Source organism: Ixodes scapularis, unplaced genomic scaffold, assembly GCF_016920785.2.
Source record: "Ixodes scapularis isolate PalLabHiFi unplaced genomic scaffold, ASM1692078v2 PGA_scaffold13__105_contigs__length_92229423, whole genome shotgun sequence".
In the NCBI taxonomy this organism is placed as follows: Eukaryota; Metazoa; Arthropoda; class Arachnida; order Ixodida; family Ixodidae; genus Ixodes; species Ixodes scapularis.
This window is the reverse complement of record NW_024609839.1, coordinates 10,165,689-10,177,593: the sequence shown is the minus strand read 5'-3', so window position 1 is coordinate 10,177,593 and position 11,905 is coordinate 10,165,689. Positions and strand designations below refer to the sequence as shown.

Below are 11,905 nucleotides of genomic sequence, written 5' to 3'. Positions count from 1 at the left end.
AACTAGAGTCGCACAGAAGCCGCGTACTCAGCACTACTTGACCTCGATTATCAACGTTTGAAATGAAATGAAATCTTTATTTCCAAAAATTTACTCTGGCGGGCCTCCAGACGAAAAGCTACCATACGGTAACTTGACTGGGTGTGGGGCCCTAAAGCAAAACAGGCATAGGAATCTGTCGGAAAAGTGCGATACATTGGAAAGCTTCGTTATACAGCATATAGAGTTTCGTTTACCAACTAGTTCTGTATGTAATACAGTAACAATAAGCAGAGTAAACATCTGAGAGCGCAGAAACGTAGGGCAGCAGGCATATTATGCAAAAGCGAGAAAAAAAATGTCACACAGATACATCAGCATTAGATAGAACACATACAATTCAGCTCTAGTAGGAGAGTACATATCTATGTTCCCTTGATGGTACCTGTTGAGTGGAGAAGGTAGCATATGTCGAAGAGAGTGTAGAGCATGATTCGTGCGAAAATGAGGAACATACCATATCTCAGAGCAGCACGTTCTGATCGGGATATCCTTTTCATTTAAGGCCGAGGTGCGAAAACCAAATTCAATGAATTCACTTGATGCAAAAAGGAAAGCACACAAAAGACGAGACCAGTACATTTTTTCAAAAAGCAATAATCCTGAATTTTTCGAAGAGCGCTATAGTGTGATACAGGTAGTGTACCTCACAGATGACTCGTAGCAATTTTCTAAGTAAAAGTTTTTGTTTAAATTCTAACTTGTTGTTGTGCCCCACACGAGGTGACTATAATTTATATGAGACCGGAAAAGCGCATGATAAATCAAGAGTTTAATGTTAATAGGCAATATTGAGCGGAATCTTCTAACAACTCCAATGACTCTGCACAACCTGCTGACCAAATTTTCAATATGGCGATCCCACGACAGATGTTTTGAGAAAATTACGCCGAGCGTGTTGTGGTGCTTAACTATATCGATTACTGTACTACATAAGGTAAGGGATTTAGTGAAGGAGACGTGCTTGTTCAGTCTCCTTTTGCGTCCTTTCCCTTCACGTTATTGTTCTAAACTTTGTTAACTACCGACCCTCCCGCGCCATCTCTGTACTCCATTCACCCTTAAAGGCTGACGTACACTTCGCGCTTTCTACTTTTCCTCTCTCTCCCTTTCCTATCCTTTCCACCTTTCAACTACCTCTAACACGGTCGTTCTTTCAGCTTAGGAGAGGAAGCCGCGAAGAGGATTATTTTCTCTGCAGAAAACCGAGTTGTGTACGTTGGCCTTTAAGCTGAGGGTGCGGCAGGAGCTACGTGCTAGCCGGATCAACCAAGCGCTTCCCTTTTATCGCCTGACCCAGCTCCCTGTGCAGAGGTATGGACGGGAACGAAATCGCATGGCGAAAGGTTCAAGGAGCACCTAGCTTCTACTGCACTGTCAGCCTAAGAATGAAGGGAGTATATCATCGTTTACAGTTTGTACTTTTTTTTTTTCTCTCCCCTTTTTACGTAAATATGGAAATGTCGTAATTATCAGCCTCGCCTGCTATATTTGTTTTGGAGGAACCGGCCCACTCGTCACAATCCCACTCGTAACTGGAAAACTTGTCACTGGACAACTGGCCACAGCGGCCTTCTGGATCTAGGTCATTTCGTCATAGGGATAATCCGCACAGTTGGTGGTTTGTCACCCGAACACTGGTCGCAAAGTCGCCTGCGTTTTAAAGGAGGGGGGTGAACCTTGCTATACACAAATGAGCTGGAACGCCCGGAATTTGTCCCACAAAGATTTTACTATCAAAAGGATTTTGGAACCGACTTAGGAATAGACTTAAAACGTCGTATTTGCTAAAGCCACGTTCAGGAGACTTTGGAACTAACGAACACTCGAGACTTGGGGCTTCGATGCTGTTGTAACGAAAATTTTTCGTGACATTGTATCAAAACATTTTGTACACAGCAAGCAACGAATGCAGTTCTGAATTTAGTTAGGCATGTAGCGATCATGGCAGTAGCCAGGAATTCTCTCCCGGAAAGGGGGAGGGGGGAGTGAGGTGTGGGAATGTTTATGACTTGTTGCGCGGAAAATGCACGTGTATTGTTAATGGTCTGCGGGATTTCGGGGGGGGGGGGGGGGGGGGGGGGGGGGAGAAGGAAGCTGAAGCCTCATAAGCCCCCCCGATTGCTAGGCCACTGCTGGAAAGAAATCAATAAAGATTCACGAGCTCATTAGTATTGTAGACGGTTGGAAACACGTCTAGTTATCTATCTGAAATATTTGTTTAATTTTTATAATACAACAGAAAACGGGTTTCACTCCAAGACAGACTACGGATATTCACACCAAAGATTCTGAGGGCTTGGCCTGCGAGTTCTGGTTGCTAATTTTACACTTATTTTATAGAAACACATAGCCACACGGTATGCGGTGTGCTACACCGTCGAAGGATTGAGCGGGAAGCTTAAAATATGCTTTTCCCGCGAGGGCTCATGATACAAGAATTTTTTGTCAAAGCTGCACGCCAAGAATGAGGTTTCTGTTTCGCAGAACGGTAAGTAATGTACGATCACGGATACATGCATTTATTTTATGCTTTATTTCAAGTCGATGTCATATTTCCTGGAATGTATGTCATAATTTTTTCACTTGCAACTCAAATTGTGTAATGTAACTCAAGGTTTCCCATACTGAATAACCATATTACGAAACAAACAAGAAATGAATGTTTAAAAAAAAATTGTATTCGTCGCATATAAAAAAAAAAATTAAGTACTAAATCTAGCGCACAGAATAACGAGTATTCCGACATGACGTGAATTGTACGTACGAGATGTCCTGCGACAACTTGGCGACCAGAAGAGTTCACTTATGACGCGTCGGCCTGTGACGACTGATCTTGTGACGAGTTCTGAACCCCTTTTTTTATGAATATATAGCGCTCAGCGATGTACAATTTTCTTTGGAATAAAAAAAGGAACAAAACCAAACATGTGTATTAAAGTCAAGGCCAAACAGAACAGTAATTTCCAGTTCCACTTGAACATTCTTACGGCCTAAATAGGCTGAATAAAAAAAAAAGCAAAGAAAAAAACAAAACAATAATGGTGCAGGAGAATTCCGTGATAGAAAGAAGAAAATGGTACGCCACTAGAAGAAAGGAAATGATAAGGATCACAAATAAGAATACACGAAAAGAAAAGAAAAAGTTTCTAATTACTGTCCAACAGGACTTCCATTTCGCTTCTTGTTTTCTTCGGTAGTTACTCCTGGAAAACAGGAACAGCAACGGATATGGGCATATGGGGTTGCCAAAGATGGTAACAGGTGTAGGATATTTTTCAATAGTCAGTTTATTTTCATGAATCTAACTTGTCAATTCATATTCATCTTTATTTTCAACCAAACATTAGCGCAAAAGTGAAGGAAATTTTCTCAACCCGAATCGATGACACTTAATTTTCTTCTACACGCAACCTCCAGACTTGTACAATGCCAAGTTAATATAAATGTCGAGAACACTCTGGGGAATTGCAATCAGGGCTTTGGGCACTCGTGCGTGCGCTTTCACACTTTAGCGCCGATCAATTGTCCCGGCTTTACTCATATAGATATTTAACGAAGTTAACGAATAGATCGTGCTTTTCGTAGGAACCAGATCGAAATATTCCACGTGGTAGTTTCTGTGGCCTTTGATGTGTTAATCTATAGGAGACTGGTCAAGCACAAGAAATTTAACGACCAAAGATACAATTCCCACTTAGGGCCAAAGATAACTAAAGTAATTATTGATTCTAGAGACTGTTGGACCTGTAATAACGACAAGCACAATAAATTACCAGAAAGAACACTGGCAGAACGTTATATAAAAAGAAGAGTTTTTGAGCTTACAAAAAAGGTATCCGAGCACAAGAAAAATCCCCCCCCCCTCCCCTCCCCGATTCCGAGTCGAAAGATCCAACGCGTCAAACGAACCATTTTTTAGCCTTTTGACTCGCCTTGCATCTTTTGACTCATTGGATCTTTTGACGCGTTGGACCTCTTGAATCCCATTGGATATCTTGACTCGTGTTTGACGAGGCAGGAGGTCCAATTTGTCAAGAGATTCATTATTTTGCCTCGTAACTCGATGGATCTTTTTACTCCCTGTCCGGCCACCGGGAAAGGGGGGGGGGGGGGTGCTTCGAAGAAAGTCGGAACAAAGAGGAGGAGGAAAGGTAAACCAAGAAATGCAAAACAACAATAATTGACGACTTTCATGTGGCAATGAGTTTGAAGCTCACTGCAGTGCAAAGTGGTGGAATCTTGAAAAAAAAAAAAAAAAAAAGGAAGTAGTTGGGAGAACTGGATACGCTGGCCTAGGGGTCCATAGGTTTTTGGGGATACTGAATGGCTGCCTGCGTCAGGGCGTTTTGCATAAGTCTGAGCGTCGATTAAACGTTTTATCCCTATTATTCGCCATCAGTCCAATTATGATTTAACCGATTGATTGGTTTCGTTTATTCCCATGCAAATGGTTGAAAATATCAAAATTATATTTCTGGCTTTTTTTTAGTATAAAATTCTAAAATTCGGACTGTTAATCAATGTATACTTGAGAACACCCAGCCACACTTCGAAATTTTTTGTCTTCTGTTGCAGAGGCAGAGGTTCGCTGATGCTCTCCGGCAATAGCGAACTCCTCTCATTGTTCAGAACGGGCATTGCTGCGCTAAATGGCCACTCGAGCGACGTTGGAGTGGTTGAGAAACGTACAACCTTCTCCAACCCCCTTGTTAGGAGTTGCAATTCTTGCCTCTACAGTTTCCAACGTCAAAATATCACCTAAAATTTACTTTCATACAGGTGTTCTAGTTCACCTCTGGTTGAATAAAGCGATTAAGTATTACTTATTTCTTGTTTGCTAAAAATTAACCGATTAACCGACTAAAAATTAAGCGGGATTGAGGTATTAATCAAGAAATAGGTAGGTTACTCGATCAAGAGCCCAGCCCTGGTTACCCGTTTTACCTTGAATCTGCTGGTTACCAACGCCATTTCGTTGTGCTGTATTCTTGACCAGAGCCATATATGTTGAAAGTTTGGCCATTCATTGGGAACTATAGGAGACAAATGATAAGGCGCCATTGGCCGAAAGCGGGCGTGGCCTGTTCCAGGGAGTCTTCAAAAATTCGAATGTGGCCAACCAGAAGCAAGGAAATAATACTCCGGTGGTGGTCGCTAGAAACAGAGTTAATAAGTGCATCGGAGGTATCTCTCCGTAATTGAAAATATGGTGCACGTGATGTTTCATCACGGTCATCCAAAATTATGGTGGAAGAGTTTGACTAGTGGAACGATCGACATAATCTGTACGGCAGGCGCCGAGGGCCGGGAATCTGCCGTCCGAGCGGTCACACTCTGTCCGAGCAAACAGGGTTGAGCAACAGATTCGTTTCCTAAATATTTCTGCCTGATCATGATCGCAACATCACGTGCGTCCTATTTTCAACTACGAAGGGTTACTACATTTAACTCTCACGAGCTTACTAAAATCATATACCTATGATTAAAACTGTTACTCGCCACCACCGTTAGGGGATACTTTTCGGCTTCTGGTTGGCCGAGACAGCATGTCAAGCCCTCTTTCTGCCTCTGGTGCACGCCCTGGCTCTGCCCGCGCCTCCCATTCAGAAAACTCTCTCTATACACGGCGCTCTGCTTGACTACAGGAGGAATTTCACGACAGTTGTGAATGGTGGCGGGGACGCAGCTTGTTTCTTCAATTTAGAAACCAACGGACAGTTCGTCGGTGACTTGGTTACGAGGCGCATATAGGCAGCATGAGCACAACTGGTTGGAATTTAGTGCGAAAAACTGCTTCATGTAGCGAACCGGCGTTATCAGCTTTTGAAGCCGCGCCAAACGGCACCTAAATTCCCCTGTTCCATGGAGCGAAGCCTGTAGCCTGTAGCAGTCACCCCATTGGCTGGTGGGCGGCGTAGTTCCAGTGAATGCCACCCCATATGGAAGCCCTCTCCATGGCTCTGCGGCCCGGCCTCCGGTAAGAGGGAGCGGCCGGCCGCAGAGCCAGCAAAGCCCGCTCGGTCCGACTCCGAAGAGGCCGCACGGCCGAGCTCAGCGCGGCGCGCAGCTTGGAGGGTTGCGCTGCGTGTACGAAAGCTTTCGCATTCCGACATGTTAGTAGGCTAGAGTGTCTTTTGGGTTGTTTAGAGGATTTGGACAGCGTAATGCTTGTTAGTCATCCAAAGGTTTCACATGTCTTTTCGTAGTGTATTGCCGTTATGCCGGTGCAGCACGACTGTTACTGGTACCACGCTCTACGTAGATCCAGCATCTGGTAGTTGGTTGAACAACGAAGCCAGAACGGCGACGAACATGTCGGTCGAATGAAGGGTTCGGGGGACCGCTGATTCCCGCGACTAGGGGAGGAGTGGTAAGGGGCTTTCCGTAACCACCTTGCAATATGACGTGGCAGTTCTCGAGTCATTGTACCCCTTGACCCACATTGGATCCCTTGACTCGCGTCTGCCAAGACCAGAGATTCAACGCGTCTAGAGGTTCATTATTGGACCTCCTGACTCGATGTACCTCTTGACTCGTTGGACCTCTTGATTCTCCATGGATCTTCTGACTCGTAGGACCTCTTGAACCACACTGGATTTCTTGAGTCGTGTTTGGTGAGTTATAATGTCCAATGCGTGAAGAGATTCATTATTGGACCTTTTGACTCGATGGGTCTTTTGGCTTGTCGGACCTCTTGACTCCGGTTCCCCCTTTGGTCTTAAACACATTTTAATCTGGTGGCCTCTACCCTCCGGGTAACGTTCTTTTAATACGAAAAAATATAAATTTATATCTCGCATTACCTCGTCTATCATATTATTCCAGAATGAAATGTCTGGACAATTTATGATTTTTAAAACATCACAAATTGTTTTTATCTATTTATTCTAGGTTAAATTTTGCCCATTACACACAGATAAATTAGGACGCCTCAAGTTTTGGCACTGATATCACGGGGTTTTCGTGTTTTAGGGAAGTAAAATACGAGTGAGCAATTTCCATATTTTGTTGAGCGGCTAGTTCTTTTTTTAAGAACGCCGATTCCCGTCTTGTGGGAATCGGCGTTCTTAACCGATATCTAACGATGGCGATTTTTATAATCTTTCTGCCGATTTTACTTTCGCTTGAATAAAGCGATGAAATCCTCGAGTCGCGCGTACTTTGATTCTCGTTTGGAATACACGAACATTTATTTAATGTGAAAGGAGAGGACGAATAAATCCGGTTACATTTTCGTCCAAGTTACAACGACCTGATTTGAAGTTTTGACATCGCACTAACTTTAATAAAATGACTACCAGATTCCTTGATTCCCGATCTCGTAATTCGTGAAAAATAGCGACATCAAAGTTTCACGCCACTAGCATACACCGTAAATGCATAAAGGAACTATTTGCTCGGCTTTTACGCCGCTAGCCAATACATCTCGTTTTTGTTATAGCCACTGATACCAGACATCGCGGGGTGTATTCACAGCGTCTTTATTATTTCGGCTCCATATACTCCTGGTGACATTATAACTTCGAAAAACTTCGCATTGCCATGACTGTAAAACGGCAGCAGAAGTGGACCCCAGCCAAACACAGCGACATATATGATATTACCGACCCCTCTTCTTTTGCACTTAGACACATGTGAACAGCCAGTTGTCGGAATCACCGAAAGCAGCGGGCGCGGACGCCAGAAACGTAGACGCACGATTTTTAGCCATGCCATTTCTTCTACCAGAATCCAGCAGTATAGGTTACACCCTAATGCCGGGGGCGTTACGTGGCGCTATGCTTCGCTTCAGCTTAGGCTTAGACGCAAACGACGCTACGAGCAAATGGGATTTATCAAGCAGCACCAAAAGCGCCAGTCATTAGGCCTTTTCTGTTTGTGAATTATTCAGTGATGATGGAAAACTTAAAAACTGTGCCCCTTTCACGTTGTCCGATTGGTCCCATCAGTTAGTTGCATCGGCTGTGTCTGGAATTAACGTGAAACGAGGGAACGACACACCAGTCGTAGAAGCGTCATATAGTTTATACCCTGCAGACACTGATAAGTCAGTGCCACTATTCACGATAGGTTGTGAATCGATACTCTGTGTTTGTAAATTCTGCAACCCCGAACGGCCTCCCTCCCTCCCCCTTTTTAGGTTTCAGTGTTTGTAACCTGTCTTTAAATAATCCATCTTTTGGACACGCTGCAGCTGCTCCCTAAACTAGGAATGTGGAAAGGCTCGTGGGCATGCAGAAAACAAAACACAAAAAAACGTCACGTTTTAATGAGCTGGCAACGGACATGGAAAGATCTCTAGCGTTCTCGAGAACCTACTATTCCATCGCAGTCACTACGGTCTGTTTTACCTTACCATTAAACTCAACTAGCGCCGTGAACGCAACAGCAGGCCACTTGCCCGATGCGTCTCTTCTGAAGGTTATGTGACACTCACAGGCAATTGGATTGGCTTATATGTCTCGTAGCATCAACTCTGGGTCATCGTAAGGTGAATTAATGTACATAAAAATAAACACCAGTTCGACGTGGTACGGGTACACCTTCAAAGTGTGACATTGTGGGGCTTCTTGCAGTCTGGTTCGCACACTTTTCTTGACCAAGACAGATCGGAAATCGATTTTTACGCGATGTATTTTTACTTTTGTTAGTTCGCCATCTTCCAGGACAGCGTACCTCTGCGTGCGATGCTTCCAGCAAGCCGTCGCCGCACAACCCCCGCCGTCTCGTGAGAACGTCCGAGCGAAACAAATGAAACCTGGAACCTTTTCAATGCCCCTCGATGTACCACCGCCGATGATTGAGTTCTGGGTGTGACCGGCACGGCGAGTGCTCCCGCCTTTGTTGTCGATCATTTGTGGTAGCCCATTGTGTGTGTGTGAAGGGGAAAGAAAAAGAGCTAAGGTTTTTATTATTATTTTTTTGAGGAAGGGAGATAAAGCTAGGCTATGAAACGATGTCTCACTTCATTCGAGATCAAACAAAAGAAATGACTCTAGTCATGATATAGTATCGCTAAACTACGCCGGCTACGTCTACGTGAAGCTCTAGCTTGATATCCTAAACGGTAGAATATCGTCCTTTCATTCATCAAAAAGAGATGTATAAAACAAAAACAAGGATGGGAAGTGGCCATCATGATTGATTTCTGAGACTGTGGTAAGAAAAGTGAAAGATCATACAAGTGAAGACACATAAAAACGAGGGAATGCGAAGTCTCAAATGAGAAGTCGCCTTTTTCCTATTTTTGTGCCTCTTCAACTGGTTTTTTTTTTTTTGCTTACCACACTCTCATTCATCACGGTTACCCTCCACCAGCTCGCCTACACGCTTACTATTCGCTGAATGGTACATGGAAGCTCATGCTCTAAGTTTATTCGAATTGTTATTCAATTTTACATCACTTCTTTGATATAAAAACCATCCTCTTCGTTCAGGAGACAAAACAAATGTCTGCTCTAAAACAAAGCGGTCGCCCTCACCAACCATCACTATCGATCACCAACTTGAGACGCGTACGGCGGCTGCAGTGGCAGAAACAACAGCGAATGCTCGTTCAACTGGCCGTGAGACAAAAGCATCCACAGTCTCCAGCGCCGTGTCAGCGTCTGATGATCAGTGTTTTCAGTGTTACTTTATTTATGGTAGAATCATTCCGCTTCCATCGGCAAGTGGTCCCCGCAAAAATAGGATCCAAGGAACAAAAACACCAGGCTACCCCTCGGTAAGAATAACAGTCCTCCTTTGCTGAACTCGAGCGCTTGAGGTGTTAGGAAAGCAGAAAAAAAAAAATATACGGCAAAAAAAAATGAAAGAGACACAAAAAACCGAGCGAGAGAAACTAGAGAGACAAAGCGGTGTTCTCACTAACGAAAGAAAGAAAAGGGATATAAGAAAGCGGAAGTACAAGTAAGCAGCGTTCCTTAGCCGGCGGGTTGGGGCTGGCGCTAAAACTCTCTAATAACGGGAGAACGCCGAAAATAAAGACCATGTGGCTGTTCGGGAGCCCTCCCTCTTTCCCCATCCTACTTCCCGAGGGTTGGAGCTCGCGAGCGAGTTCCGAAGTCCGGCGCGATAAAGCACCCGCCCGTGGTCCCGAGCTCTTAGCCACTTCGGCCACTTCATCAAGGTTTAACCAAGCGTTCTCTCCGGCCCGCAGTTCCAGCTTCTTTGCCTTGGTGAACCGAATAGGTGAAGAGGGGGGAGGTTACGGCTCAGTTGCGTGCTATTGTTGGTGTGTATGTTTACGCTTACGTCTTTAATATTACTTTCCAGAAGCACTTCACACCGAACACGCTTTCCTGCGCAACCCTTCACAAATCGAAGCGCAGCATTTTGGTAACTGTAATTGTGCTTTGATTGATTGAATTCGGTCATGTACACATTACTCGAAAGAAAGTAATCAATTGCAATCAGAATCAATATCTGTAAAAGGTATTGAATTAGATTACTCGATTACTTGAGACGAAAGGCAATCTGTCGTTTTGTCAAAATTTGACCGTTACGTTTCCGATTAATTAGCATTTTCAAATGGATTAAATTTTTTTCCGCAAGTTTCAGCTGTACAATATTGAATTAGAATCACTGAAATGTAAAACACTCCTTTTTTAATCTATTAGTTTTGGTAAAACCATCCTTCTGTTGCAGAGGTAGGAAACTTGAAGAATAAAAAGTCGCCATTAGAAAGGGGAGGGACAAATAGTAACAGTTACAAGTAATTTTAATGCAGTAAAACCTCGTTATAAACAATTTGAAGGACCGGTCGTAATTATTTCATTATAACCATTAGTTCGCTATAGCCACTGTTCATTCCTTCCCACTATTAGCAAGCAAGGGGAATTATGATTATTTTGTTATATTCATTAGTTTGCGACCTCCCATTTTGTTATAACAAGGTTTTACTGTGTTTTCAAAAGTAATGAAATTACTCATGCGATTACTTGATAATAAGTGTATTAATTGATTACAATATTACTGGAAAAATAATCGATTACAAATACTTTATTTACTTGTAATGCGAACCTTACAAGTCTGACAGAATTTTTGTTGCCGAGAGGAAGTCGGGCCTCTGGTTTTTGTGCGCTCAGAGGCACACCGGAGCGACAAGTGAACGAAGCCTGTGGAAAGCTGCGAACAGCCCAATGGTGGATCCCTTTTGAGCTTGCGCGGACTTTACGTGCAGGAGGAACGAGGGACGAAATGAAAGAGCACCGGTTAGAACATGCCGAAATACTGAGATAGAAAAGCTCACTTAAGAGAAAATACGAGTCGAATAATTGCAACCACCAATTAGATCACCTGAAGAATACTCTTCATTTGTGCTCCATTTGTTTCGAATAGTTTGAATAAATAGAATGTAATTTTGGGTAATACGAGTAGTAAGGGTAGAAGAGACCAACACGTCGGCTTCCAGCTTATTGATGGTGTTCTAACTTGCCTCGGTTTATGGATGCCTGCTTATGAGTCGGCCAACTGTTGTTTGCGGACAATCGTCGGATAAATGTAGTTCAGTCACGATCACATATAATGGTGTGTGCTATGCGACACATTAAACAATTTTGAGAACAGCTAGCAGGCACATAAAAAATAAATGCTTAAAGCGTCTTGCTTGATCAAGATCAACCTTCGCAAATGCACAATCCCTAAGATCTATATTCTGTCTTACTAAAACCGTGCAGTAGAGGCAAAGCTACAGAGGACATAGCGTATCCCAGCTTGTTCAAGAGGAGGGAAAGAAAAAACAGAAAAGAAAGGCTGAGAATCTCAGCCTCTCTTTCTTGTTCCTCCATCCCGTCCTCTTGACAATTCTTGGACACGCTCTCTCCCTTGTGCCTTCGGCTGTACTGCGCGGTTTTAGTGAGAC

At 43.6% G+C, this 11,905-nt stretch overlaps 1 pseudogene; it reads right to left on the bottom strand.

Moving 5' to 3' along the window:
• Nucleotides 1–315: 315 nt before the first annotated feature.
• On the bottom strand, nucleotides 316–1,081 carry LOC121835511 (annotated as a pseudogene).
• Nucleotides 1,082–11,905: the final 10,824 nt, after the last annotated feature.